This window comes from Dasypus novemcinctus, chromosome 31 (assembly GCF_030445035.2).
Source record: "Dasypus novemcinctus isolate mDasNov1 chromosome 31, mDasNov1.1.hap2, whole genome shotgun sequence".
Lineage (NCBI taxonomy): Eukaryota > Metazoa > Chordata > Mammalia > Cingulata > Dasypodidae > Dasypus > Dasypus novemcinctus.
Window position 1 is genome coordinate 9933614 of NC_080703.1, and position 23650 is coordinate 9957263.

The 23650-nt window shown below is 40.5% G+C and overlaps 1 pseudogene; it reads left to right on the top strand.

Annotated features, from left to right (window-relative positions):
- Positions 1-10518: 10518 nt before the first annotated feature.
- LOC131276994 (desmin pseudogene) lies at positions 10519-23172 on the top strand (annotated as a pseudogene).
- The last annotated feature ends 478 nt before the right edge of the window (positions 23173-23650 follow it).

Here is a 23650-nt window from a genome sequence, read left to right on the forward strand (position 1 = left end):
ATCTTATAACCTGCGACTTTGCTGAACTCATTTATGAGTTCTAGAAGCTTTGTTGTAGATCTCTCAGGGTTTTCTTTGTATAGGATCATGTCATCTGCAAATAATGAAATTTTGACTTCTTCCTTTCCAATTTGAATGCCTTTTATATCTGGTTCTTGTCTCAGTGCTCGAGCAAGTACTTCTAAGACAATGTTAAATAGGAGCGGAGACAATGGGCATCCTTGTCTTGTTCCTGAGATTAGAGGGAAGGATTCTAGGATTTCTCCATTGTAAACAATGTTGGCTTTAGGTTTTTTGTATATACTCTTTATCATGTTCAAAAAATTTCCTTGTATTCCAATCTTTTGGAGTGTTTTTATCAAGAAAGGGTGCTGTATTTTGTCAAATGCTTTTTCTGCATCTATAGATATAATCATGTGATTTTTTTCCTTCAATCTGTTTATATGGTATATTACGTTGATTGATTTTCTTATGTTGAACCATCCTTGCATACCTGGGATGAATCCCACTTGGTCGTGGTGTATAATTCATTTAATGTGTTGTTGAATACGATTAGCAAGTATTTTGTTAAGTATTTTTGCGTCTAGCTTCATTAGAGAAATTGGTCTGTAATTTTCCTTTCTTGTGGTGTCTTTGTTTGGCTTTGGTACTAGGATAATGTTGGCATCATAGAAGGAGTTCGGCAATGTTCCTTCTGTTTCAATTTTTTGGAATAGTTTCAGCAGGATTGGTGTTAGTTCTTTCCGGAATGTTTTGTAAAATTCACCTGTGAAGCCATCTGGCCCTGGGCTCTTAGTTGGGAGATTTTTAATAACTGATTCTATGTCTCTGCTTGTGATTGGTTTGTTAAGATCATCAATTTCTTCTTTTGTCAATATGGGCTGCTTATGTGTTTCTAGGAATTTGTCCATTTCCTCTAAATTGTCATTTTTGTTGGAATATAGTTTTTCAAAGTATCCTCTTATGATTGTCTTTATTTCTGTGGGGTCAGTGGTGATATCGCCTTTCTCATTTTTTATTTTGTGTATTTGCATCTTTTCTCTTTTTTTCTTTGTTAGTCTTGCTAAAGGTTTGTCAATTTTGTTGATCTTCTCAAAAAACCAACTCTTGGTCTTGTTTATCTTTTCAAGTGCTTTTTTATTTTCTATTTCATTTAGTTTTGCTCTTATCTTTGTTATTTCCTTCCTTCTTTTTCCTATTGGGTTACTTTGTTGTTGTTTTTCTAATTCCTTCAAATGTGCAGTTAGCTCTTCAATTTTTGCTCTTTCTTCTTTTTTGATATGTGAATTTATGGCTATAAATTTCCCTCTCAGTACTGCTTTTGCTGCATCCCATAAATTTTGGTATGTTGTGTTCTCATTATCATTTGTTTCAAGGTAGTCATTGATTTCTTTTGAGATTTCCTCTTTGACCCACTGTTTTTCTAAGAGTGTGCTGTTTAATTTCTAAATCGTGGTGTGAAACCTGGGCTTCTGTCCCTTGCAAATTTCCAGCTTGACTCCACTGTGGTCAGAGATATTGTTTTGTATGATTTCAATCTTTCTGAATTCATTCAGCCTTTCTTTGTACCCTAGTATATGATCTATCTTCGAGAATGATCCATGTGCGCTGGAGAAGAATGTATATCCTGCTGTGTTTGGGTGTAATGATCTATATATGTCTATTAGATCCAGCTCCTCTAATATACTGTTCAAATGTTTTGTTTCTTTAGTGATTCTCTTTTGAGATGTTCTGTCCAGAGTTGATAGTGGTGTATTAAAATCCCTCACTATAATTGTAGATGCATCTATTTTTCCACTTAGTTTTTCCAGCATTTGCCTCACGTATTTAGAGGCGCCCTTGTTAGGAGCATAAATATTTATGATTGTTCGATCTTCTTGACAGATTTTCCCTTTCACTAAAATGTAGTATCCTTCTTTGTCTCTCACAATTGTTTCACATTTAAAGTCTATTTTGTCTGATATTAATATAGCTACTCCTGCCTTTTTTTGGTTATTGTTTGCTTGTATGATTGTTTTCCAGCCATTCACTTTCAATCTCCATGCGTCTCTGGGTCTAAGATGTGTCTCTTGTAGACAGCACATGGATGGGTCATATTTCCTTATCCAATGTCCCAGTCTGAATCTTTTGATAGGTGAGTTTAATCCGTTGACATTCAGTGTTATTACTTTCAAGGAATTATTTGTGTTAGCCATATTTTGATTGGATTTGTGTTTGTCATATTTTGTTTGTATTTTTTTCCCTTCTCTTTTTGTCTTTTTTTGTTGTTGTTGTTGTTATTGCTCTTATACTCTCCTCCAACTCTGCCTGTCCTGTTTTTTCCTTTCTTCCTGCAGGACTCCCTTTAGAATTTCTTGAAGGGGAGGTTTCTTGTTGGTATACTCTTTCAGTTTCTGTTTGTCTGTGAATATTTTGAACTCTCCATCATGTTTGAATGCTAGTTTAGCTGGATAGAGTCTTCTTGGTTGGAAATTTTTTTCCTTTAGCACCTTGACTATATCATACCACTGCCTTCTTGCCTCCATGGTTTCAGATGAGAAATCAGCACTTAATCTAATGGAGCTTCCCTTGTATGTGATGGTTTTCTTTTCTCTTGCTGCTTTTAGAATTTTCTCTTTGTCTTGAGCATTGGATAATTTGACAAGTATATGTCTTGGGGTGGGCTTATTGGGGTTTATGACTAGTGGAGTGCGCTGTGCTTCTTGGATATGTACATCTGTCTCTTTCAGTAGATTTGGGAAGTTTTCAGCCATTATTTCCTGCAACACTCCTTCTGACCCCTTTCCCTTCTCTTCTCCTTCTGGAATGCCTATAATACGTATGTTTGAGCGTTTTGCATTGTCATTCAGGTCCCTAAATCCTAGCTGGATTTTTTCTATCTTTTTATCGACCCCTTCTACTATCTGTTTGATTTCTGATGTACTGTCTTCCACATCACTAATTCTCTGCTCTGCCTCTTCTAGTCTGCTGATATTTGCTGCAAGTGTATTTTTGATTTCTTGAACTGTGGTGTTCATTCCCATCATATCTGTTATCTTTTTGCGTATGTCTGCAATTTCCCCTCCAAGTGATGTCTTCATGTTGTTAACCTCTTCATTACTTCATCAAATTTGTCGGTGACAAATGTTCTGAGATCTTTCATTGCTTGTGCAAAGTTCTGCTCCCCTTCCTGATTTTTGGTTTGTTGATTGGATTCAGCCATGTTTTCCTGATTACTGGTTTGGTTTGTCAATTTTTGTTGCTTTCTGGTCATTATTTAATCTTGACGGATTTAATCAGTTCCTTAGCTTCTTTGTCTACTCTTGGGGATTAATTAGCTGTTGTTTTTGCATAAGTGTTATATCTTCTCTTTGTCACTTTGTTCTTCTTATTCTAATTTCTTGTTGTTGGTTAAGTTCACTTTAAAGGAAAGTATTAGTGCCGGGGAAAGGCAATTGTGTAAGCAAGGGAAAAGTGTAAAGTAGTATTGGTTATATATGTTAACAAAGCAAGAATATGAGATCTGGGAGGATGGAGTTAGATTCATGTAAATTGTGTAGAGTTATAGCAGTAGGTAGAGTACCTATTATGAGGTAGATGATTGAATATGGGAGGAATATGGTATGAGCTAAAAAGCTATTGTTTTCGTTAGAGAGAAAAAAAGAAAAGAAAGGTAATAGTTTCAAGAGTGGATAACAGACAGAAAACAAAACAAAGGTATTAGAAATTAAGACTTAGACACTTCGTGGATCAAAGAAAGGGAGCTGGGAGGTGGAATATAGGAGAGACAATAGATGATGGCAGATATCAAGATGTAGGGGAAAGAGGATAGTGTAGGTAGCCTAAATCAGTTCACATAGAAATGAGACAGTGGAGGATGAGAAAACCTCAGCAAATGTGAGGTGTTTCCTGGCGCACCTATTGTATAATTGAGTTAAAATAAAATAAGTAGAAGATGAGGGACACGAGGGGAAGAGAAAACAGAAAAAGAAAACAAATAAAAAAATAAATAAAATTTTAAAAAAAGGGGGAAGAGAAGGAAGAAAGGAAAAGGGGGTGGGCAAAGGGTGGGGAACAGGTAGGGGAAAGAAAAAAAAGATATACACGATCCATAATTAAAAACACCAGCTACACAACAACAACCACAAAAAAACCCCTAACTAACTGAATTAAAAAAAGACTTTGGGGGATATGCTGTGAGAAAAGACTAGGGGATAATGTGGTATTAGCAATCAGGACATTAAAAAAAAGTAAAAAATAAGACAAAATGAAAATAAAAACAAAACAAAATGAAACAATAAAGAAAAAGCGCCAACATTGAAGGCTATGGCTTTCAAGGACCTCAGATGGACCTCAGGGCGTGATGGATTCAGGGGTGGAAAGTCTGAGATATTAAAGACTCAAGAGGTGTGATTCTCCGGGGTGTGGGCCACCACAGTTTAGGGGATTCAGACCAGGCAACCTCCAATCTGGTTAACAGGAAGCCAAGGAGCCCCGTAGTGTAACACAGCCCTCAGGGATCCCCACAGCTGGGCGCCAGCCCTATGGGGGATGTCAGATCTGCAAACTCTCTATTATGTCTGAACCCTGCAATTCACTTACTTAGTAGGGCTCATTAATGTGGGTATACCGCCACTTCAGCTTTTGGACAGCTCCCGCTCTGTGCTTCCACAACACTGCCACTTGAGGGCGCCTTTACACCGCAGCCATTTTACTGGCACAGATCTGAAGCCTTGCCCATGACGCCGAAAACAAATTCCAAAACCAGAATTCCCAACCTTCACAAAATATTCCCTAATCGGCTTCCAGACGTGTCCCCCTCCCTCGCCGCACCCTGAGACAACTTTCCAATTACGTCCCTTTATTGCCTACAGCCTAATTCGGTTGCAGATCGGCAGCCGGGGTGTGGGGGCGGGGCTTCAGGCGGAAGCGCTATTATTTGTGTCCCCCATCAAAAATTTTCCTCCGCTTCACAACAGAACACCGTCTATCTCCCCAAATCGATCCACAAAGGCGACCCGTTGCATCAACCCACTAACAGCCCACCCAGGATTCACGAACTGCCTAGCACCGCAGAGCCACCAAAAAGCTGAGCTGCTGCATGGCACCATGGCTCCACCCACCCCCAAGAGGGAGGAACCCGTATGCCAGTCTCACCTCTGGACAATAGAACCCAAATTATATCTTATAGACCAATCCTCTCCGTTACCTTTCCACCAAATCGATGTCCAGACACTTCCTGCCCTGCAAAAATCCCGAAAAAGCCCCGCCTCAGAGAACCTCCAGCCACGCCCAGCCATTTCTTCCCAGGAGAAATCGCAAGGCAAGTTCACTCAGCGACCATCTTGCTTCCGCCCTCCTCAAAAAAGCTTTAGGTTATAGAAAAGTCACATCACAAATATAGCGGACTCTTTTTTTTTTTTTTTAAAGATTTATTTATTTATTTATTTAATTTCCCCCCCTCCCCTGGTTGTCTGTTCTTGGTGTCTATTTGCTGTGTCTTGTTTCTTTGTCCACTTCTGTTGTCGTCAGCGGCATGGGAAGTGTGGGCGGCACCATTCCTGGGCAGGCTGCGCTTTCTTTTCACGCTGGGCGGCTTTCCTCACGGGCGCACTCCTTGCGCGTGGGGCTCCCCCACGCAGGGGACACCCTTGTGTGGCACGGCACTCCTTGCGCACATCAGCACTGCGCATGGCCAGCTCCACACGGGTCAAGGAGGCCCGGGGTTTGAACCGTGGACCTCCCATGTGGTAGACGGACGCCCTAACCACTGGGCCAAAGTCCGTTTCCCGGGGTCTCTTGTATATCCCTCCCACTTCCCCTTTCTCTCTCACACTTTCCCCTTCAATAACATCTTAAATGAGAATCATACATTTTTTACAATTAGTGGACAAATATTGAAGCATTGCTCTTAACCATGGTCAATGGTTTACATTTTTGTTCACATTTTGCACTCTACACTTTTATAGGTATTTTTTTTCCAGTTTTATTTTATTTTATTTTTTTTAATTAAAATTATTTATTTTTATGAATTACATTAAAAAAATACGAGGTCCCAGTCAACCCCACCGCCCCCACCCCCCACTCCCCCCACAGCAACACTCTCTCCCATCATCATGAGACATCCATTGCACCCAGTAAGTATATCTCTGAACATCACTGCACCCTGTAGTCAATGGTCCACATCATAGCCCACACTCTCCCCCGTTCCATCCAGTGGGCCCTGGGGGGGTCTACAATGTCCTGTAATTGTCCGTGAAGCACCACCCAGGACAACTCCACGTCCCAAAAACGCCTCCACATCTCATCTCTTCCTCCTATTCCCCAAACCCAGCAGCCACCATGGCTACCCTTCCCACACCCATTCCACATTTTCTCTGTGGACATTAGATTGGTTGTGTCCATTGCACATCTATGTCAAGTGGGGGCTTAGATTCCACATGGATACTGGATGCACTCCTCCTGCTTTCAGTTGTAGACACTCTAGGCTCCATGGTGTGGTGGTTGACCTTCTTCAACTCCATGTTAGCTGAGTGGGGTCAGTCCAATAAATCAAAGTGTAGGAGCTGAAGTCTGTTGAGGCTCTGGGCCTGGGTGTCTTATTATCAGTCCAGAGATTCAAATCCCCTAAATATATCTTAAACCCCAGCACCAACTACAATTCCAATAAAGTAGCATGCAAGTCTTGTGAGAAGAGATACCCTCCGAGTTCAATTCCATCATATAGAAACACCAGCTCCAAAGAAGGGCCATCTGCCATGGCAGTGAACCCCATCTGCCATGACCATAGAACCCGTGGGTCTCTTTATCCCTCAGAAGAACCAATACCTGGGGTTGTATCTACTTTATCTGTCTTTTAGACTCTGCTCAGTTGTGCCTAAGGGCATTCCTTCTGATAACCTCCAGACTCTTTTTTAGAGACTCATAGCCTTATAATCTCATTTCTCCTTTCCATTTCCCCTTATATTAGGTCAAACAGCATTTTGAAGTCATGTTATTATATGTCGACAGGGATATTCTGCTGATCCGTATTGAACCTTTAATTCAAGGTCATTTTCTAGTTGCATCTTCAGCTGGTATGTGGTAGTGATCCCTCGTTGCCAGGGAGGCTCATCCCCGGGTGTCATGTCCCACGTTGGGGGGAATGCACTGCATCTACATGCTGAGTTTGGCTGTGAGAGTGGCCACATTTGAGTAACATGAAGGCTGTCAGGAGGAAACTCCCAGGCACAGTGCTACTCTAGGCCTTGTTCTTATTGCAGATGTATAGGCTCAAAAGCATAGCCATTAGTATCAGGAACCCACTGTTGGGCCCTCCTTCCTTCCTGGTTCTTGCCGTTGCCCCTGGCAGACTGCCGCTGCTCCCCAGGGTCCATGACTGTGACCCCCCGGCCAGGCGCCCAGTACCCGCTCCAGCTGTTGTTTTTAATTGTTTCCACTATGAGTATATCTAGACATTACTATATACCCTGGGCATATGCCCTGTATAACTCCCTGTCAGCCATATATATCCTGTCAATAACATCCTATATCAGTATTCCTCTGCTGCCATTGTTGAACCACTCTATGATTCAAAACTTCCTGTAAAGTGAATCCCAACATAATGTCAGCTTCACAAGAGTCTTAGATCACCAAAATTCATATATACAATATACAGTACTTCCCCAGATCCACCATAAAACCTTTTCCCTTCCATAGTGATAATCTTTTAGCTTATTCCTATCATATATCCTGATACTGATGTACAGATTCCGGGACAATAGCTTTCAAAGAGGTGACATCTGTGCTTACTATGTGGTCCATACTTTAGATTGTACAGTTTTCTAAATTTTTTAGTTATCCTATGTTTTGCCTTATGGTTTACATTATTAGTCTGTCATCCCCTATATGTTTCTGGTGTAATATTACATGTTTTATATTCATCCTCGTGTACTCTATAGGTATTGACAAAATGTATACAGGCCTATATCTGTCATTGCAAAATCATGGAGAACAATTCCAGTACTCTAAAAAATATTCTATGTTCCATTTATTCTTCCTCCTCTCCTTTCCCCTCCCCTCAGTAACTGTGGTAACAACTAAGTTTCCATTTTTGAAGAATAAGTTTCATAATTACATGAATTAATATTAAGGGCTTGACATATGGTCTGTTTTCTTTTATTAGGCATTGCCCCTCAAATTGAGAACCTAGCAGGTCTCCCCAGGATGGGAGTTTACTATTTTCTTGCTTATTGTCTGGGTCTCCATGCACTGAGCTAGCATCCTATGACAGGATTAACACTTTTGTAAGTGTTCTGCCATATTAACGGGAAGAACAGTGCCATCATTGTAATTTCAGCCACAGACATGCCAATCCTGAGTTTATCTGTTCCTTCCTTCTTCCTTGAACCCTCCCCCCCATTTCCATGGATTATCTAAAACAAACCCCCATCCTACTCACCCTAATATTCTAGCACCATTTACCTCACTCATCCCTGCACCACTGTTACCTACATCCACTGCCAAACCACCCTATTTCACCTTATCATAGGTTTCATCCAGATTGGCATCAGCTCACCATATTCTACTTCCTTTCTGTCTCCTGATAACCTGTCTTCTAGACTCTAGCTCTGTGAGTCTGCTCAGTGTGCTTAGGTCATATCATTGAGGCCATGTAATATTTGTCCTTCAGTTACTGGCTTACTTAACATAAGGTCTTCAAGAGACTTCCATGTTGTCCCATGTGTCAATACTTCATTCCTTCTTACAGCTCATAATATTCCATTGTATGTATATATCACAATTTACTTATCCATTCATCTGTTGATGGACACTTGCGTTGATTCCAACTTTTGGCAATCATGAATGATGCCACTATGAACATTGTTGTGCACATATCTGTTTGTCCCCTGCTTTCAATTCTTCAAGGTATATCCCCAGCTGTGGTATTGCCAGATCATATGTCAGTTCTTTAATTAGCTTCCTAAGGAACTGCCAAACCATCCTCCACGATGGCTGCACCATTCTGTATTCCCACCAGCAGTGAATGAGTGTTCCCTTTCCTCCACATCCTCTCCGCTTGTAGTTCTCTGTTTTATTAATAGCTGCCAGTCTCATAGGTATAAGATGGTATCTCATTGTAGTTTTGATTTGCATTTCCCTAATAGCTACTGATGTTAAGCATCTTTTAGTGTGCTTTTTAGTCATTTGTATTTCTTCTTTGGAGAAATCTCTTGCCCATTTTTTGGTGTTTGTTTTTTAATATATTTTTTATTTGTTTTAATAAGATACTTAGATTACATAAAATATTACATTAAAAATATAAGGCATTCTTATATGCCCCACTCCCCATACTTCCCACTCTTCCCCACATTAACAACTTCTTTCATTAGTGTGGTACATTAATTGCAATTGATGAGCACATTTTGGAACATTGCCAATAATCATGGATTATAGCTTACACTGTAGTTTACACTCTTTCCCACTCAATTCTGTAGGTTATGTCTTGTCCATTTTTAAAATGAGTTGTTTGTCTTTTTATTTTTGAGATGTAGGATTTCTTTATATATGATAAATATTAGACTCTTATTGGATAAATCATTACCAAATATTTTCTCCCATTGAGTAGGCTGCCTTTTCAATTTGGCAAACTTTTTGAAGTGCAAAAGATTTTTAATCTTTGAAGTGGTACTGTTTATCTATTTTTTCTTTCATTGCTCATGCTTTGGGTGTAAAAATTATGAAACCATTTCCTACTATAAGATCTCATAGATCCTTCCCTCCATTATCTTTTGGGAACTTTATGATCTTGACTCTTATATTTAGGTCTTTGGTCTATCTTGGTTAATTTTTGTGTAGGGCATGAAATCCTCTCTTATTCTTTTGGATATGGATATCCAGTTCTCCAAGCACCATTTTTTGAAGAGGCCATTCTGTCTCAGCTGAGGGGCTTTGTGACTGTTGACTATCACTTGACCATATATGTGACAATCTATATCAGAACTCTGAATTCAGTTCCATGGGTCAGTATGTCTTTCATTAAATTAAATACTATGCAGTTTTTACCATTGTAGATTTACAGTATGCTTTAAAGTCAGGTAGTGTGATTCTTCCAATTTCATTTTTTTTTTCAATATATGCTTGGCTATTCAGCGCCCCTTTCCCTTCCAAATAATTTTCATAACTAGCTTTGCCCATTCAGCAAAAATGCTGTTGTAATTTTACTGGGCTTGTATTAAATCTGTAAATCAATTTGGGTAGGATATGTTCACTTATATAAAAAGAATAAATCAAAACTATAAATTGTCTGCAGTTTATGATTTTAAAAGTTATTTTACTTTTCTCCATTTCTTTCTGTTCAAAAAGGTGATCAAGTAATGATGGTTAATTTTACATGTCAACTTGGCTGTTGCCTACTTTTTATACTTAAGAACTGGAATGATTGTTACTTTGAGGTTATTTTATACATGGATTTAAGTCATTAGATTTTGAATGCATCTGTAGATGATCACATCTACTTTCAACAAGAGATTGCATGTTTGTTTCCAACTTTTGGCAATCATGATTAATGCTGCCATGAACATCAGTGTGCAGATGTCTGTTCATGTCACTGCTGTCAGTTCTTCTGGTTATATACCTAGTAACGGTATTGCAAGTTCACATGGCAAGTCTATATTCGGCTTCCTTAGGGACTTCCAAATAGTGCTTCACAGTGTCTGTACCAGACTACATTCCCACCAACAATGAATAAGCATGCCAACTCTCCACATCCTCTCCAACATTTACAGTTATCTCACTTTTTGTAGTGGCCTGTCTAATAGGTGTGAAGTGATAGCTCATTGTACTTTTGATTTGCCTTCCCCTAATCACTAGTAATGTTGAACATTTTTTCATGCGTTTCTTCACCATTTGCATTTCTTCTTTAGAAAACTGTCTTTTTAAGACTTGCTCATTTTTAATTGGGTAGTTTGTCTTTTTTATTATTGAGTTGTATGGTCTCTTTGTGTATCATGGATATTAAACCCTTATCAGATATGAGATTGTGAAATACTTTCTCCCATTGAGTTGGCTGCCTTTTCACCCTTTTGATAAAGTCCTTTGAGATGTGAAAGAGTTGAATTTTGAGGCGGTCCCATTTATCTATTTTTTCTTTTGTTGCTTGTGCTTTAGGTGTAAGATTTAGGAACCTATCATCTGTCACAAGATCTTGAAGATGTTTTCCCACAGTTTCTTCTAGGATTTTTCTGGTTGTTGCTTTTCTACTTAGGTCTTTTAACCATTTTGAGTTAGTTTTTGTCTAAAGTGTGAGATAGGAGTATTCTTTCTTTTAGATATGGATACCCAGTTTTCCTAGCACCATTTGTTGAATAGACAGTTCTGGCCCAGTTGGAGGGCTTGACCACCTTGTCAAAAATTGCTTGGCTGTAAATGTAGAATCTGTTTCTGAGATCTCAGTTCGATTGCATTGGTCAATATGTCTGTCTTTATGCCAGTGCCATACTGTTTTTTACTACTATAGCTAGATAATATGCTTTAAAATCAGGAAATGAGAGTCCTCCAACATCATTCTTCTTTTTAAAGATATTTTTGGCTATTTAGGGCCCCTCATGTTTCCAAATAAATTGATAATTGTTTTTTCCACTTTTTCAAAAAAAGACTATTGGGATTGTGTTGAATCTATAAATTAGTTTTGGTAGAATTTGACATTTTAATGATATTTAACTTTTCAATCCAGGAACACAGTGTATCCTTCCATTTATTTAAGTCTTCTTTAGTTTCTTTTAGCAATGTTTTGTAGTTTTCTGAATACAGGTCCTTTATGTCCTTGGTTAAGTTTATTCCTACATATTTGTTTTAGTTTTTATTTTAAATGGAAATTTTTTCTGATTGCCTCTTCAGAGTGCATGTCAGCTTTATATAAATGCTATTGATTTTTGTGTATTAATCTTATATCCTGCCACTTTGCTGAACTCACTTTTTGGTTCTCATAGCTTTTTGTGGGTTTTTCAGGAAATTCTAGATATAGGATTATATCATCAATGAATAGTGAAAGTTTTACTCCTTCCTTTCCTATTTGGATGCCTTTTATTTCTTTATCTGGCCTACTGGCTCTAGGTAAAATCTCTAGCACAATATTGAATAATTGATGGCATTAAAATTGGACTTTCAGGCGGCGGACTTGGCCCAGTGGTTAGGGCTTCCGTCTGCCACATGGGAGGTCCATGGTTCAAACCCCGGGTCTCCTTGACCCGTGTGGAGCTGACCCATGCACAGTGCTGATGCACGCAAGGAGTGCTGAGCCACACAGGGGTGTCCCCTGCATAGGGGAGCCCCATACGCAAGGAGTGCACCCCGTAAGGAGAGCCGCTCAGCATGAAAGAAAGTGCAGCCTGCCCAGGAATGGTGCTGCACACACGGAGAGCTGACACAGCAAGATGACACAACAAAAAGAAACACAAATTCCCATGCTGCTGACAACAACAGAAGTGGACAAAGAAGACGCAGCAAATAGACACAGAGAACAGACAACCGAGGTGGGGGGGGCAGAAAGGGAGAGAAATAAATATTTTTTAAAAATTGGAATTTCAGGATATAATGCATTTACTTCAGTATTTCTCAAAGATTTTATACATTATACTAATTAGATAACATTTTGAACATAGAAAATAATAATTTAGAAAAGAATTATGATATGTACATACTCAGCTCACACAATTCTTGCTAATCTTTGAAGGTAAGTATTGTGCACTTTATTATTTTAAATAGTCAACTGCACAACCTGAAAAGTATAAGGCTTATATACTCAAAAATTACACAGTGAGGAAAGGACTTATGAGTCACTCAATACTTCTTACATATTTGGGGATATAGTCTTACTTTTCATTTCACTATCTTCATTTTTTCTTCATTTGGGTTTTACATATAACTGAATTACATTTATTTACTTGGTAGTTTCCTACTAAGTATTTGTCATACCTTACAAAAAATTGATTGTAATTCAGACTCAGTCAAAAATTTTTATGGTCACTTTTTAAAAAAAATACGTAAAACATTATTTTTTCATTAATTGAAATTCTCTTACATCCTAAGGAAGTATTAGATAATTGTTTACATATTTCTTCAAATTTATTTATGATTGTGGCCTGAGATTCTAAATCTCAAGTGTCAATAGGATATCAATATGTGAAAGAAAAAGACATCTGAAGAAATACTTTAATTGCAATTTGTATGCATAAATAAGTCAATTTAGGCGGCGGACTTGGCACAGTGGTTAGGGCGTCCATCTACCACATGGGAGGTCCACACTTCAAATCCTGGGCCTCCTTGACCCGTGTGGAGCTGGCCCATGCGCAGTGCTGATGCACGCAAGGAGTGCTGTGCCACACAGGGGTGTCCCCCACGTAGAGGAACCCCACGCGCAAGGAGTGTGCACCGTAAGGAGAGCCGCCCAGCACGAAAGAAAGTGCAGCCTGCCCAAGAATGGTGCTGCCCACACGGAGAAATGACACAACAAGATGATGCAGCAAAAAAGAGACACAGATTCCTGTACCGCTGACAACAACAGAAGCGGACAAAAGAAGATGCAGCAAATAGACACAGAGAACAGACAACCCGGGTGGGGGGGGGGGGGAAAGGGGAGAGAAATAAATAAATAAATAAATCTTTTAAAAAAATAGTCAATTTACTACTTTCAATCAGATCTATCTGACTCATTGACAATTCACATATTTCTGTTAGAAAAAAATAGTACTTAGTGATTTAGCAGGAAAAGTAATGTGTCTGTATTTCTACTCTACATTACATGAAACAAATACCTACTTTAAATTTCCATCCAATAATTTTCCATAAGTGAGAAATTTTGCAGATTTTCCTTCACTTATTTTATTAGTATTCATTATTTTTCAGGTTTTCTTTTTTTCTTTTTCATTGTATATTTTATAATATATATTAACAAAATTTTCCTTCTTTCACTGAAATGCCAGTGTCTAGAAATATCTTTTGGCTGGCTGTGTACAACCATTAAATACTTGTGGACAGATTAAATAAGACCTTAGCTTGTACCTGCCACATGTTTGCTTGAGATATGCACACAAACATGCACACCTCTGGAAACCACTTAAGTGCAGAGAATTATCATAGTGAAGAATATTATTGGTAGATTATGATGAAATGCATTTATTTATTAGCTATATGCTTGAAACTTCATTTCCTAGTAAAGTACAAATATATAAGAAATATACAACCCATTCTTCAAGGACTTTACACAAATGTGTGCAGGAAAGTCAAATACTGTGTTCTGTAGTTAAATATTGTATGCTGGTTTTTAAGCAGATTAATAAAGAGACAGATTAAATGTACACTTATCAAGGATGTTTGGAAGTATAAATTGTTTTGGGCTAATAAAATATAATGAACTGATAAAATATAATGGAAGAAGATGAAAATGTGAGATAAGAATGTCACTGTGTATGTAAGGTCAAAATTCTAGGTATATTTTCAAAATTGTGTTCAGTGATGGGAGAGTTTATCTTTTTTTTTTCAAATTCTACTCAATTTATTCATTCTTTAAAAAATATTACATTAAAAAAATATGAGGTCCCCATTCACTGCCACTGCCCCCACCACACCACTCCCACCACAGTAACACTCTCCCCCATTATCATGACACATCCATTGCATCTGGTGAGTACATCTCTGGGCATTGCTGCACCCCATGGCCTGTGGTCCACACCATAGCCCACACTTTCCCATGTTCCATCCAGTGGGCCATGGGAGGACATACAATGTCCAGCAATTGTCCCTGGAGCACCACCCAGGACAACTCCAAGTCCCGCAAATGCCTCCACATCTCATCTCTTCCTCCCATTCCCCGCATCCAGCAGCCACCATGGCCACTTTTTCCACACCAATGCCACATTTTCTCAATTATTAACCACAATAGTTCATGAATAGAATATCATTAAGTCCACTCTAATCCTTACTGTATTCCTCCTTCCTGTGGACCTTGGCTTGGTTGTGTCCATTCAACATCTATGTCAAGAGGGGGCTTAGATTCCATATGGATACTGGATGCAATCCTCCTGCTTTCAGTTGTAGGCACTCTAGGCTCCATGGTGTGGTGGTTGACATTCTTCAACTCCATGTTAGCTGAGTGGGGTAAGTCCAATAAATCAGAGTGTAGGAGCTGAAGTCTGTTGAGGCTCAGGGCCTGGCTATCATATTGTCAGTCCAGAGATTCAAATCCCCTACATATATCTTAAGCCCCAGCACCAAGTACAATTCCAGTAAAGTAGTATGAAAGGCTTGTGAAAAGAGATCCCATCTGAGTCCAGCTCCATCACGCACAAACACCAGCTCCAAAGAAGGGCCTACTGACATGGCAGTGAACCCCATCTGCCATGACCATAGAACCTGTGGGTCTCTTTAGCCCTCAAAAGGACCAATACCTGGCTTGTATCTACTTTCTGAGACTCTGTTCAGGTGTGCATAAGGGCAATCCTTCTGACAACCTCCAGACTCTTTTTTAGAGACTCATAGCCATATAAACTCATTTGTCCTTTCCATTCCCGCCTTACTTTAGGTCAAACAGCATTTTTAACTCCTGTTATTATATGTAGACAGGGATATTCTGCTGGTCCGTGTTGAACCTTTAATTCAAGGTCATTTTCTAGTTACGTCATCAGCTGGTACTTGGTAGTGATCCCTCGGTGCCAGGGAGGCTCATCCGCAGGTGTCATGTCCCATGCTGGGGGGAAGGCATTGCATTTACATGCTGAGTTTGGCTTTGAGACTGGCCACATTTGAGTAACCTGGAGGCTGTCAGGAGGGAACCCTTAGGCACAGTGCTGCTCTAGGCCTTGTTCTTATTTCAGGTGTATAGGCTCACAAGCATAGTCATTAGTATCAGGGGCTCACTGTTGGATCCTCATTCTTTCCTGGTCCTTACCGTTGCACCTGGGGTACTGCCGCTGCTCCCCTAGGGACCACAACGGAGCCCCCCCCCCAGCCAGGAACCCAGTACCCCCCCAGCTGTTGTTTTTAATTGTTTCCACTATGAGTGTATCCAAACATTTCCATGCACCCTGGACACATGCCCTGTATAACTCCCTGTCAACCATATATCACCTCTCAATAACATCCCATACCAGTATTCTTCCACTGCCATTGTTGAACCACTCTGTGATCCAAAACTTCCTGAAAAGTGAAGCCCAATATGTCAGGTTCCCTTACTAGTAAAATGGAATATAGCAATGAGTTTAAAGGTTAGATATAGAATACATATTGATTTGGAAAAATTCTACATCCTATCTTTTTCTTTTCTTTTTTCCTAATTATTGAGCTTCTCTTCACAAGAGCCTTAGATCACATTAATTCATATATACAATATACATTACTCCCACATATCCATTATAAAACCTTTTCCCTTCCACAGCAATAATCTTTTAACTTATTCATATCATATTTACTGAAACTGATGTACAGATATTGAGACAATAGCTTTCAAACAAGGTAACATTTGTGTTTACATTGTGGTTTATACTTTAGGCTACACAGTTTTCTAAATTTTTTAGTTATCCTATGTTTTATATTATGGTTTACATTATTCGTCCCCTATATGTTTTTGGTGTAATATTACATGTTTTATATCCATCCTTGTGTACTCTTGTGAAACACTTCTTTTGCCCTCACATTTATTTTGGTTCCATCTATTCAATATCTATTTCCCCCTCCCCTTGGGGCCCACAGTGACAGTCAATCTTCATTTCTTGAGGAGCCATGTTCAGAGATACTTGCAACAGTGTTGAGGGAGTTTATCTTTCATATGGTACAAAAATGGAAATTTTTGAAAAATAATAGCCTGTGCACTGATTTTGCAAAATAATTTACTTTCCACCTTTCAGCATGTAATTAATTATATAAGCAGTGTGGGCCTGACTACACATGAACACAGACCTGGAGTACATGTGCTTTTCCTAAGATCCTCTAGAAAAGCTGTGGGAAAATATCATCCTGGGAAAGACTGATTCCTGTGAGAAGATGATGATGGTAAAAGTTGTGGAAATAACCATTTAGGCTACTCACAGTATTTGATTGGTAAGAGCCTCTTTAGAAGAGGAAAAGTAATTACACATATCAACAGGAAAAATGCATAAATGTGTCTACAGGAATATAAGCTTTCTATAGGTAAAAGCATTGGGTAGATCATTACAATTTCTGAAAGTAGTGAGAGGGGAAAGTTGGCACCAGTTAGAAATTTGAGCTGACCTTCATGCTAGGAAAGGAGAAATTGTAAAAAAGATAAAATATAAAAGATAAATTTCTATAATGAATATTCAAAGAGCTAATACACATTTATTAAATATTTTAATTTACAAGAAAGATGTTCAAAAGGATTATAATACATATTTGTAACAATCAAGTATTTAAAAGAAAATTTGAAAAACTGCTAAATAATTCTGAGAAGTAACAATGTGCTATGTTTGAATAAAACTAAGAGAAAATGAGCATGGCTGTTTGAAATTATTTCATGAATCTCAAAAAGAGAGAGGTTATGTTTGTGAACTAATCCATCCCTGTGGGCATGAGTCCCTTTTGCTGGATTATGTCAGTGAGGTGTGACTCAAGTTGAGTCTCTCCCCTCTTGCTATGTTTGATATAAACAGAGACACAGAAGGAAAAGGAAGCTGTAGTATTTGATCCTGCAATGTGAGAGAAAGGACTCTAGTTTTGTCCTCAGCTGAGCTGCAAAGAGAGGACCTTGAGAAGCGCAAAGGACTGAGACCCAGGGAGAGATGAGCCATATGCCTGAAAGCTTGCAGCTGAACTTGAGAAGAAAACCTAGCAGCTTAGACTGATAGAGGAGGCCTGGAAAAACCAAGCCCTATGCCTGCTTACCCTCAGATGAGCTCCAGGAAACAGTAGATTCTGGAGGGGAAGGCAGAAACTTTGGCAGAGGTCAGCAACCATCTTGATTCACAATGTGGCAGCTGATGTTCATGAGAAAGCATCTCTGCTGATGTCATATTTACAGGTTTCATGTCTCAGAATTGAAGCTTTTGCTCCAAATAAATCCCCATTATAGAAGCCAACACATTTATGGTACTTTGTATCAGCAACTCTTTGGCAAACTCAAACAATGAAAAATATTACAATTTTTAGAAATTTTCCCATTAGTTATAAGAAATGAATTCAATTCAAGGGTTTCTCAGAAAAGAGCAGGAACATCATGAAATAGAATGGATCCATGGAGAATGACTTTACCCTTATTATAATCTATGGGAAATGGAGAGTAAAACATTAAATTTATAGTATCCTGGGTAAGGAATGTCATGGTAGGAACAATGAATTATCAATGTGAATGATTCTTGTGGAATCAAAGAGGGAAAAGTTGGAATTTTGCACCTTCTCCATTGGTTTGCACTGACTTCTGGCTTGTTCTGACTGACCGCATCCAAATTTCTTTTGCTTATATGGACTCCATCCATATACACTATTCTGCCCCTCACCCCTGATTCAAGTTATCCTAATCTAAATAAGATATTCAACGATCTTATTCACAAATGAGTTCACACTCTCACTAATAACATATTCAGAGGTTCTGTTTACAAATAGGTTCATACGTGCAGTAATGAAAATTATGACTTGAACGTATTGGTGCTCAATACAATTTAGGTATTTTGTTGAGGATTTTAGTAGCCATGCTCATTAAAGTGATTTGTCTCTACTTTTCTTGAAGCATCTTTATTTGGTTTTGGTATTAGGGTGACATTGGCATCATAGAATGAGTTAGGCAGTGTTTCCTCCACTTCTAATTTTTGAAAGAGTTAAAGCAGGATTGGCATTTGTTCTTTCTTACATGATTGGTAGAATTCATCTATGAAGCCATATGGTCCTGTGTTTTTTGTTGGGAGATTTTGATGACTAATTCAGTCTTGTTACATGTGATTGGTCTGTTGAATTCATCAATTTCTTCTTTCATCAATGTAGGCTGCTTGGGTGTTTCTAGGAATTTGTCCATTTCTTCTAAGTTATCCATCTTGTTGGCATGCAGTTTTTCAAAGTATCTTCTTATGATACATTATTTCTGGGGATCAGTGGTGATATCTCCTCCCTTATTTTTTATTTTATGTATTTGCATCTTCTCTCTTTTTAAATTTTTGTTAGCCTAGTTTAAGGTTTGTCAATTTTATTAATCTTCTCAAAGAACCTGATTTTTAAATTTTTTCTAGTGTTTTTAAATTTTCAATTTCATCTAGCTCTTCTCTAATGTTTGCTATTTCCCTCTTTCTGCTTATTTTGAGATTAGTTAGTAGTTCTTTTCTAGTTCATCCTGGTGTGGAGTTAGGTCTTTGATTTTAGCTCTTCTTTTTTTATATAGGCATTTATGTGGTTCTACATTTCCCTCTCAGTACTGCTTTTGCTGCATCCCCTATGTTTTAAAATGTCATTTTCTCATTTTTATTCATTTCAAGGAAGTTACTGATTTCTTTTGAAGAGATATATGCACGCCAATGTTCATAGTCGCCAAAAGTGGCCAAAAGTTGGAAGTAACTGAAGTGTCTATGAACAGATGTATGGATAAGCAAATTGTGATATATACATACTATGAAATATTATTCAGCTGTAAGAAGAAATGCAGTATGAATATATGGGACAACATGGGTGAATCTTTAAGATCTGTTGTGGAGTGAAGTAAGCCAGTCCCTGAAGGACAATTTTTATGTAACCTCATTGATATGATTTAATTACGTTGAGCAGAGCTAATGTCTGGAAGATAGGTTATTAGGAGACAGAAAGGGCTCAGTATGGGCAAAACCTAAAATAAGGTGAATGGGGTGGTTGGGCAGTGGATGGGGTGATGCTGATACAGGGATGTGGGGGGTCAAAGGTGCTGAAATGTCAGGGGGAATAAGGTGGGGGGAGGGTTGAGTTGGAGTATCCATGGAAGGGCTGGAAGAAGAAACAAGGTGCAATCTGGGGATTTGTAGGTCTGTGGTTAAAAACACATGACTGGGGGAAACGGACTTGGCCCAGGGGTTAGGGCATCCATCTACCACATGGGAGGTCCGCGGTTCAAACCCCGGGTCTCCTTGACTCCTGTGGAGCTGGCCCATGTGCAGTGCTGATGTGCGCAAGGAGTGCCCTGCCATGCAGGGGTGTCCCCCGTGTAGGGGAGCCCCACGCGCAAGGAGTGCTCCCTGTAAGGAGAGCCACCCAGAGTGAAAGAAAGTGCAGCCTGCCCAGGAATGGCGCCACCCACACTTCCCGTGCCGCTGCGGACAACAGAAGCGGACAAAGAAACAAGATGCAGCAAATAGACACAGAGAACAGACAACCGGGGGAGGGGGGGAAATTAAATAAATAAATAAATCTTAAAAAAAATACATGATGGAAATGTTCTTTTGTCAAATAGTGCAGGGAAGGCTTACTGGTAAAAGGCATCAGGGTGGGGGCATATGTGACATAGGGCACACCTGGGGCATGCACCTATGGGATCTAAAAATGTTCATCTTGTCATAGTGTGTTATCTCAGTGGGTAGAGCCCCACACAATAACAAAAATATATTCAGCTCCCATTTAGGGGAGTCCTGCTGTGTTCTCAATTAGAGGGGCAAGGATCTCCAAAAAAAAAAGTCAATGCCTAGTAAAAGACCAGTATGTCAAGCCCTCAATATTAATGTATGTAACTATGAACCTTATTCTGCAAAAATTGAAACTTAGTGGTTTCCATAGTTTCTGAGGGAAAAGAAAGGGCATTTTTAGGTTATTGGAATTGTTCTGCATGATCTTGTAATGATGGATACAGGGCATTTTAAATTTTTTCAAAACCTATGAAAGTGTATGGTGCAAAATGTAAACCATAATGTAAACCATCGACCATGGTTAGTAGCAACGCTTTAATATTCGTTCATCAATTGTAACAAAGGATTCTGTGGTGGTAATGCCCACTCTAATTGAGAGGAAGCATAATGTAGGCATTTTCAGCTGTACATTTCCCTCTGAACACTGTTGCTGCTGTCTCTCATACATTTTGGTATGTAGTACTTAATTTTCATTATTTCAAACTTTTAAAAAATTTTCCTTATGATTTCTGATTAGACTCCTTCATGGTTTAAGAGAATGTTTGTTTAATTCCCTCCTGGTTGGGAATATTGCAGTTTTCCTTCTGTTGTTGATGTCAAGCTTCATTTCATTGTTGTCAGTGGAAAGACTGTAAAACGTCAATCATTTGAAGATTATTGAAACATTTCGTGGCCTAAAATATGGTCTATACTGAAGAATGTTCAATGCTCACTCGAGAAGATTGTGTGTTTTGTCATTGTTGGGTGCAATGTATTAGATAAGACTGTTAGTTCTAGTTATTTTATAGTGATGTTCAAGTACTCTATTTCTGGTTGATCCTACCTAAAAATCTACCTTTTATGGGAAATGAGATATTAAGCTCTACAGCTATTATTACAAAACTGTCTTTTCCACTATAATTATGTTACTGTTTGGTTCAAATATTTTGGGGCTCTGCTGCTTGGTATGTATCTGCCTATATTTGTTATGTTCTATTGATGCATTATTTTCTCAATTTATAATATCCTTTTTTGTCTTATAAAAATTTTCACTTAAAATATATTTTATCCAATATTATTATAGTCACTCTATTTCTCTTTGATTACTATATGCATGGAATATTTTCATCCATCATTTCATATTCAACTTATTTGTGTCATTAGCTCTAAATTGATTCTTTTTAAAAAACTGATTCTTTTATAGAGAAGATAAAGTCGTATCATGTGCTTTTTAAAAAGTCCGACCGACCCTCGTCGCCTCCAGCCTCCAGCCTGCCGCCCGCGCACCGCCGCCTGCGTGCGCCCGCCCAGCCTCGCCGCGCCGCCCACAGCAGCCAGGCCAGCTGCCCAGCCAGCGCGCGTCCTCCTCCCGCCGCGCCTTCCGCGGGGCCAGGCTTCCCGCTCGGGTCCGGCTGCGCTCGCCTGTGTTCCCGCGCGCGGGCTTCGCACCGAGGGCTGCTTGAGCTCGGTGACATCCCGCGTGCACCAGGTGTCCCGCACATCAGGCAGGGCCTGGGGGCTGGGGTCCTGGGGGCCGCCAGCGGGGGCCAGTCCGCGTGCCCTCCTCTTACGGCGCAGGCGAGCTGCTGGGCTCCTCACTGGTCGACGCCACGAGTTCCTGACCACGCGCTACAAGGAGAAAGTGGAGCCGCAGGAGCTCAACAACTCTTTCGCCAGCTGCATGGAGAAAGGGCGCTTCCTGGAGCAGCAGAACGCAGCACTCGAGGTGACTGTCTCAAGGGCCAGTAGCCCACGCGCGTCGCCAGCTCTACGAGGAGTTGCTGCGCGAGCTGCGGGGCCAGGTGGAGGCGCTCCCCAACCGGCACATCCACGTCAAGTGCGACCTGCTCCACGACCTGCAGCAGCTCAAGGTCAAGCTGCAGAGAACAATTTGGCTCCTTCTCAGCGGATGTAGATGCAGCCACTCTAGTTCGTATTGACCTGGGGCTCAGAATCGAGTCTCTCAAGGAGATGATCGCTTTCCTTAAGAAAGTGCACGAAGAGAACAGAGAGCTGCAGGTCCAACTCCAGGTGGAGATGGACATGTTCATGCCAGACCTCACCTCCGCCCTCAGGGACATCCAGGCTCAGTACGCGACCATCACTGCTCAGAACATCTCTAAGGCGAGGAGTAGAGCAAGTTGAAGGTGTCCCACCTGACCCAGGCAGCCAACAAGAACAGTGAGCCCTGCGTCAAGTAGGAGGTGGTGGAGTACCGGCACCAGATCCAGTCCTACACCTGTGAGGTCCACCCCCCAAGGGCACTAAAGATTCCCTGATGAGGCAGACATGGGAGCTGGAGCACCGTTCTGCCAGTGAGGCCAGCAGTTACCAGGACAACATTGCAGGCCTGGAGGAGGAGATCTGGCACCTCAAGCATGAGATGGCCAGCCACCGGTGAGTACCAGGACCTGCTCAACATCAAGATAGCCCTGGACGTGGAGACTGCCACCTACCAGCAGTTGCTGGAGGATGAGGACATCAGGGGCAACCTCCCATCCAGACCTTTTGTGCCCTCAACTTCCAAGAAAGGAGCCCTGAACAAAGGGGTTCCGATGTCCACACCAAGAAGACGGTGATGATCAAGACCATTGAGACCTAGAATGGGGAGGTCATCAGTGAGGCCGCACAGCAGTGACACGAGGTGCTCTAAAGCCACCAGAGACAGTCCTCTCCCCATGCTACCTCACTGCTTCCTTCCCTAGGGCATCACACCCAGCCACCAGCCTTCCCTCACAACCTCTGACCCCTTGCCATGGTCTCCATAGGGAACATGGCCCATCCCTGCCCACCCCCAGGGGTGCCCCAGCCATCTGCTGATTGTTGGAAGGCTCCTGGGTGCCCTCCCTCCCTGCCCCCTCAGGGCAGCCCTTTTCCTGGGCCAGGGGGGATGGAGCCAAGGCCAGAGTGATGACACTGCCCCTGGCACCTCTGAGCCTCTAGCTCCAGCTCTGGTTTTGGAAGGGGCCCCAGCACACAGCATTGGGACACCCCAGGATGAGGATCGAGTCCCACGTACCCTCACTACTACACAGCCAGGGCCAGAGAGAGAGAGAGACAAAAGGGCCACTTCCTCTGGAAGTGGGCAGGTAACCAGGGGGACCAGCCCTCTCTAGAGACTGTCCCCCATG